We start from the raw sequence: 6,303 nt of genomic DNA, 5'->3' as shown, positions 1-6,303 counted from the left end.
CAGCATAGTGACTGGGGATACACAAAAACCACACATTGAGGTCGCAGGCTCTGGCTGCTCCTGCAAAACCTCCAACTCACTGTGTACAACACATTCCATACTCCCACGAGGATTGGCGACAGTGTCAGCATGGACACTAGACCAGGTCTGACACTGAGCCGCAATCTACGCAGTGTTACCTGGAACTGAACACAAAATACAGTAGGCAGTGATCTATACATTATACAGATTTCTGTCCCGTACAAACCTCCCCGTGACACGTACACAGCACACAAACTCATTAATTGGGATGCCTTTCGCGCTTCGTGAACCGCCCAATCAGAAGCTCCCATCAAAGTCATCGACACTTGGATGCAATCCATTATGGATGATGTTCGCTACAACATGCGACGCATAGGAACTGCAACCGAAACCCCTACCCTTGACTCATGCCTAGTCCACCTCTGGGAGGCTTATCATGGCATCCTGGGACGCTGGAAAAACAATAAACACAACAAACTACTTAAACCGCGGCTGGCCGCGTTTCAGACACAAATAGAACAATATTCTGAGGAGCTGTGCAGATTCAATTGGGGACAAGTATGTGATAGCTCCCCGGAAAACTGTCCACCAAACACGCATGACAACTTCTCTAACATTTCATTGACACTACACGCACCATGTCAACAACACAACACCATGTGACACGCCTCATACACGAACATATTAAGATCCCGACGCCCTCCTAGACACACTTCAAAACACACACACCTCTCCGGGAGCCCCACACCTCTACTCCCGTATACAGCACAGCCCAATTCGACACTGGACACAGAGTTCACAGAGACGGAAGTCAGAGCAGCCCTTCTCAGTCTCCGAACGAACTCCGCACCTGGTCTGTACCAAATCAGAAACGCCATGCTTCGTAACCTGGAAGACCAGTCGATCACCAAAATTACGGCATATCACCCACAGTCCTGCCTATGGGGCTGAAACGTGGAGGCTAACCGAGAGAGTTCTGCTTAAGTTGAGGACAACCCAGAGGGCTATGGAACGAAAAATGGTAGGGGTAACATTACGAGATAGAAAGCGTGCAGAGTGGGTCAGAGAAATAACTCAAGTTACCGACATTCTAGTGGAAATTAAGAAGAAGAAATGGACATGGGCAGGACATGTAGTGCGAAGAGAGGATAACCGATGGTCGCTGAGGGTAACAAACTGGATTCCAAGGAAAGGAAAGCGTAGCAGGGGGCGGCAGAAATTTAGGTGGGCGGATGAGATTAAGAAGTTCGCAGGGGTCAAGTGGATGCAGCTAACACAGAACCGGGTTAAGTGGAGAAATATGGGAGAGGCCTTCGCCCTGCAGTGGGTATAATCAGGCTGATGATGATGATGATGATGATGATGATGATGATGATGACCCACAGTCCTGGTGTCATGCGAAAGTTATATTTACCCGAACCTAACAAACCACTTACACTAAAAAATGTTCCCCTATTTCGCTAACTTCTTGCCTCGGGAAATTCTTCGAACATATGTTAGCGAGACTTACAGCACATATGGCAGAAAAAATCTATATCCGCACAGCGTGGATATAGATTCTGTCCGCACAGGACGCCATGCTGCAACTCACCCACGATATTTTCGACTCAGTTCTTCCTTGTCGCACCAAGGCAGTCTTAGCGTTAGATCTTTCCAAAGCTTTTGATCGCATCGAACATCAGGCGATCATGACTGCCTTATCCACATTGAATGTAGGTGCACGAACGTACATTTATATTCGAGCATCCCTCACTGACCGCATGGCTGAGGTACACTTCGACCCTCTTTCTTCTCCTCCTACACGCTTCGAAGTGTCGGCACCCCGCAAGGGCTCGTCCTCTCCCGTTCTTTTATTTAACGTCACCCTAATCCCCCTCGCCCGAAAACTGTCAGACATCCCGTATCTGAAACACACCCTCTATGCCAACGACATCATGCTGTAGACCACTCACGGCAGTGATGGTGATATAGAAGACACCTTACAGGAAGCAGCCACCCAGACCGAAAGTTACGCAAGGAGCATCGGACTGTCTTGCTCCCCAGATACGTCCGAACTGCTGCTCATCCGCACCAAGAACCGTCATTTCCGCCACTCCCCTATTAGTATTGAACTGAATGGGGGCCCAGTACCGGAGGTTGAAACCCTCCGCGTATTGAGCCTACACATCCAGAGCAATGGTAAAAACACCACCTTCCTAAAGAAACTCCGGCAGGTTGCAGGTGCGACATCGCACATCATGCGCAGAGTTTCGGGCCACCATAGGGACATGAAGGAGCGCGACCTTTGCCGCCTCGTTCATGCCTTCGTCCTCAGTCGTGTGCTTTACAGTGCTCCTGACCTAAAACTGTCCAAACATGACATAAACGCTTTGGACGCACCCACAGACAGATTGCTAGGCCTGGGTCTGCACAACATGATTGGGGAGCTTGTGGAGGCCCACCGACAGGCCCAATACATCAGACGTACGCAAACATCCATTGGACGGTATATCGTAGACTCATTTGGAATCAGGATACCTGCTAACGACCCAACCCTTCTCTCCATTCCTGGACATATCCACCAAAGACTACTTCAAGCCACTTCCAAAAAATATACATCCATCCTACCATGGTGGTGGTGGTGAAAAACTTTATATTTTTGAAAAACTTTATATTCCTACCATGGTCAATGCCGCAGAGCTCGTGCAAAGGCGCTCCACCGATATTATGGCGGTGAGTCGGACGCCATATGGGTGGACGCTACATGCACGGGTGATGAAGCGACTGCAGCCGTGGTAGATTCCTCCGCATCCGCTCTCATAACATTACCTCTCCCCCAGACACCTCCTCAGGAGCTGCAGAGGAAGCTGCCATTGCATTAGCCATAACCCGCACGGAAGCTCAGTGCATTTTAACTGCTTCAACACAGCAATTCTAAAATTTCCACGTGGCCGAGTCCATGTCCCTGCTTTTAGCATACTGGACACGCCCGATGCACCCCCGTCCCGCCATGTGGAGCTGATATGGGTGCCTGCGCACTCCGGGAATCCCGGAAACGATGCTGCCAACCTTTTAGCTCGAGGTTGTTTAAACCTAGCTCAGGAGGCCTCTAATCCTGGATTTACGAAGGAGCACATGAACTTGTTTAGCGAGCTGACGCAGACCTACAGAGCCTCACGTCAGCTCTACCCCCACCCTACCTCCCTAGACAATAAACACGCAACACTATGGTGCAGACTGCAAACACACACTCTTCCTTCATCCTTTACCCTTTCCCACTATCATCCCTCCTTCCACACTGCTGTTTGTACCCTTTGCCCAGAACCCTTTGCCTTTTCAGTCCACATCCTCTCCCTCTGCCCGGCGGACCCTCCCCCGCGGGGCCTTGAGCAGCTGAATACATGGGAGGACTGGGAGACCCTGCTGCGTTCGGAGGACCTGGCCGTGCCGACCATCGCCACCGGCCGGGCTGCCAGTGTTATGATCCTCACAGAAATAAACACTTGAATTTCAGTGGGGTCGTGCGCGGACCCAGAGACCTGCGCGCCCAGAATTCCTACGTGTAATAAAGGCTTTCTCTCTCTCTACACGCATTAGATCAAGAGTCATTTGACTCACAATGTCCCCGCCGAGCTGGTGCAGTGGTAAGACGCCCGACTGCTGTGCCGGAGTACCCGGGTTCGAACCCGACCTCGGCGGCTGCGTTTCGATGGAGGCGAAACGAAGAGGCGTCCGTGTGCTGCCCGATGTCAGCGCACGTTGAAGATCCCCAAGTGGTCGAAATTACTCCGTAGCCCTCTACTGCGGATCCTCTTTCTCTCTTTCCACTTTCACTCCCACCTTCATCCCTTCCCTTACGGCGCGGTTGAGGTGTCGACAGAAAACAAGTGAGACAGTTACCGCGCCATTCCCTTCCTATAAATTAATCAGTATTAATTAATCAGTATTTGACTCACACTGCAAATTCTGCGGGGAGAAGGCGGACCTGCACCCTATGGTGCGGGCATGCCAGCGAAATCAGGCTATTACTATATTAACCAGCCAACGCAAGAGAGGTAGGAGGCAGCTCTGACCAGCTCGGACGCAAGGGGTCAAAAAGAACTCATCGAAAGAGCGCGGACAGCAGCCTACGCCAATGGGATTTCGGACTGTGGGCTCTAACCGCCGCTATAACCTCCTAAACATTTTCATTAAAATAGTTTTACCACCACCGCTACCGCATAGGTGGCGGACGACGGCTGTTGCGGCGCGCGTCTTTCTCTCCCTCTTCTTTTTCTTTCTTCTCTATTTTCTCTTATAAACGCAAGAGGCAGCAGAGGCAGCTCAGCTACAGATCCATTAACAGGCCCGTGCGTTTTATTTTCCTTCTTCCTACAGCCACAACCACCACAACCTCCCCCTCAAACAAAAGGAGAGACCGGGTGAACGCGCTCCTACAAAGTGACACAAAAACGGCTCTACAACTCCCCCCCCCCCCAGCACATCTAATGCCCGTCTCCTTAAACTCGGTGCACAGAACAGTTTCGAGGAACCTAGAGAGGCTGCATTAACGGCACAAATATCCCGTCTATCCAACTCGGTGGCTTGCAGCACTTTATTATCCCACTTAAACCTAAGCCCAGTTACACACCCCATTGACGGTATCACCCTTTCTCCTAACCTCCGCTCTAATCACATCATATCTCCCATCTCCAAAACATGCACCCTGAGGGAGACCAGGGCCGCAGAATAGCCAGGGCTCACGCCCTTCACAGACAATATAGCGAGGACCAAGAAGTGGTCCACGTGGACGCAGCAGAATATACGTCAAGCTCCCGTATGGTCCTGGCTGTAGCCGACAATCAAGCAAAGTTGCTTACTTCGAGCTCTATAATCACCATTTTTACCACAGATGCAGAGGAGGCAGCCATCGCGCTTTTCTCATCTCTACATCTGCCACAAAAATTATTTCTGGCTACAAATATGCCATTCTAAATTATGTAAATGGCTATATATCCAGCACCACTGCTCCCTCGCAGATTACGCTTCTGGCAGCACCGACACCCCACAAGCCTCATCTGCATGCCAGCACATGCCAGCCTCCCTGGCAACGAGGAGAGTAATTCCATAGCCCAAGGTATTACATTGCGGGCTAGAGAAATGGAGCCCTCTCTACAGGCAGGGGAGCACCTGCTCTCCTTCCGGGGTATTCTCTTGTACTACTGGGAGAAACGAAGGGAATATAGAACCCCATCCCCCTCTCTCACCATAGCACAGGCCGTTGAAGCTTGCATACTCGGACTGCTCCATACCCTACACTTCTCCATGCCCGATACCCAGATGAGTTTTCCTCATCATGCAGACTCAACGGCAAAACAGGACACTTCCTACACATTCTTCTTACGTGCCCTCTTTCCTCATCCCCCATCACCGAACGTCGCAGAGTCCTACTGGAATCTCCTGAAGAGCACTTCAAGTCAAGACCAACGGAAGATTATTTCCAGGGATACGAGGAGAATTGCTCTTCAAAGACTTTCTTTTGCTTTATAAGGGTGTCTCTCATGTAGTAAGGGAGCCCCCAAGTGCCATGGTGGGGGCTTCGCCCCCACTATTTGTTCCAATGGCAATAAACCTTTTCTACCACCACCACCTGTCATGGTCACAGGTTCTCTCCATTTCCCTTTCTCTCTCTCGACACCCCCTTTCTCTTATTCCTCCTTAAAGGTCCACGGAAACGGCCCCCAAGAAGGCACTAACAAACGTGTTGAGTGTGTAGAATACATCCTTTTGAACATTAACGCAAAGTATAACTCCTTGGAACAATGCCAGCGATTTATTATTAATTTTTAAAAACAGCGTTTTTTGAAATTCGCGGGCAGAGAGAATGTCGCTTGGCGGTGTCGCATGGAACTATTTCCTTGACCCGTGACGTCACGGGTAAGTTGACGTCGGTGAGGCGACAAAGACGCTGGTAGGAGACGACGCTCCTGGTATAGCAGATAGCCGACTGCTCCACATGTGGGACGCTAAACAAAGCATGGAACGCAGGCTGAAGAAACAAAAGTGGAACAAGAATCTTAGAAGACGAATCGCGAGGCGTAACAAGGAAATTGAAAGCTTCGCGATCAAATTGTGCGAACAAAACTGGCTGAGCAGATGCGACGAAATGGAGGGAGGCATGAATCTGTCCAAAACGTGGGGCATTATCCGGCATCTGCTGGACCCAGCAAATTCAAAAACTCAATGGGGAATAAGATTGGCAAAAGTCAGGCACACCTTTGAATGAGACGATGCGGCGTTTATGAATAAGTTAGTAAAAACGTA

Source organism: Amblyomma maculatum, chromosome 1 (genome assembly GCF_055883805.1).
Source record: "Amblyomma maculatum isolate TAMU_Amacu chromosome 1, ASM5588380v1, whole genome shotgun sequence".
Classification (NCBI taxonomy): Eukaryota; Metazoa; Arthropoda; class Arachnida; order Ixodida; family Ixodidae; genus Amblyomma; species Amblyomma maculatum.
The sequence above is the reverse complement of the archived record's forward strand: the minus strand, read 5'-3'. Positions refer to the sequence as shown.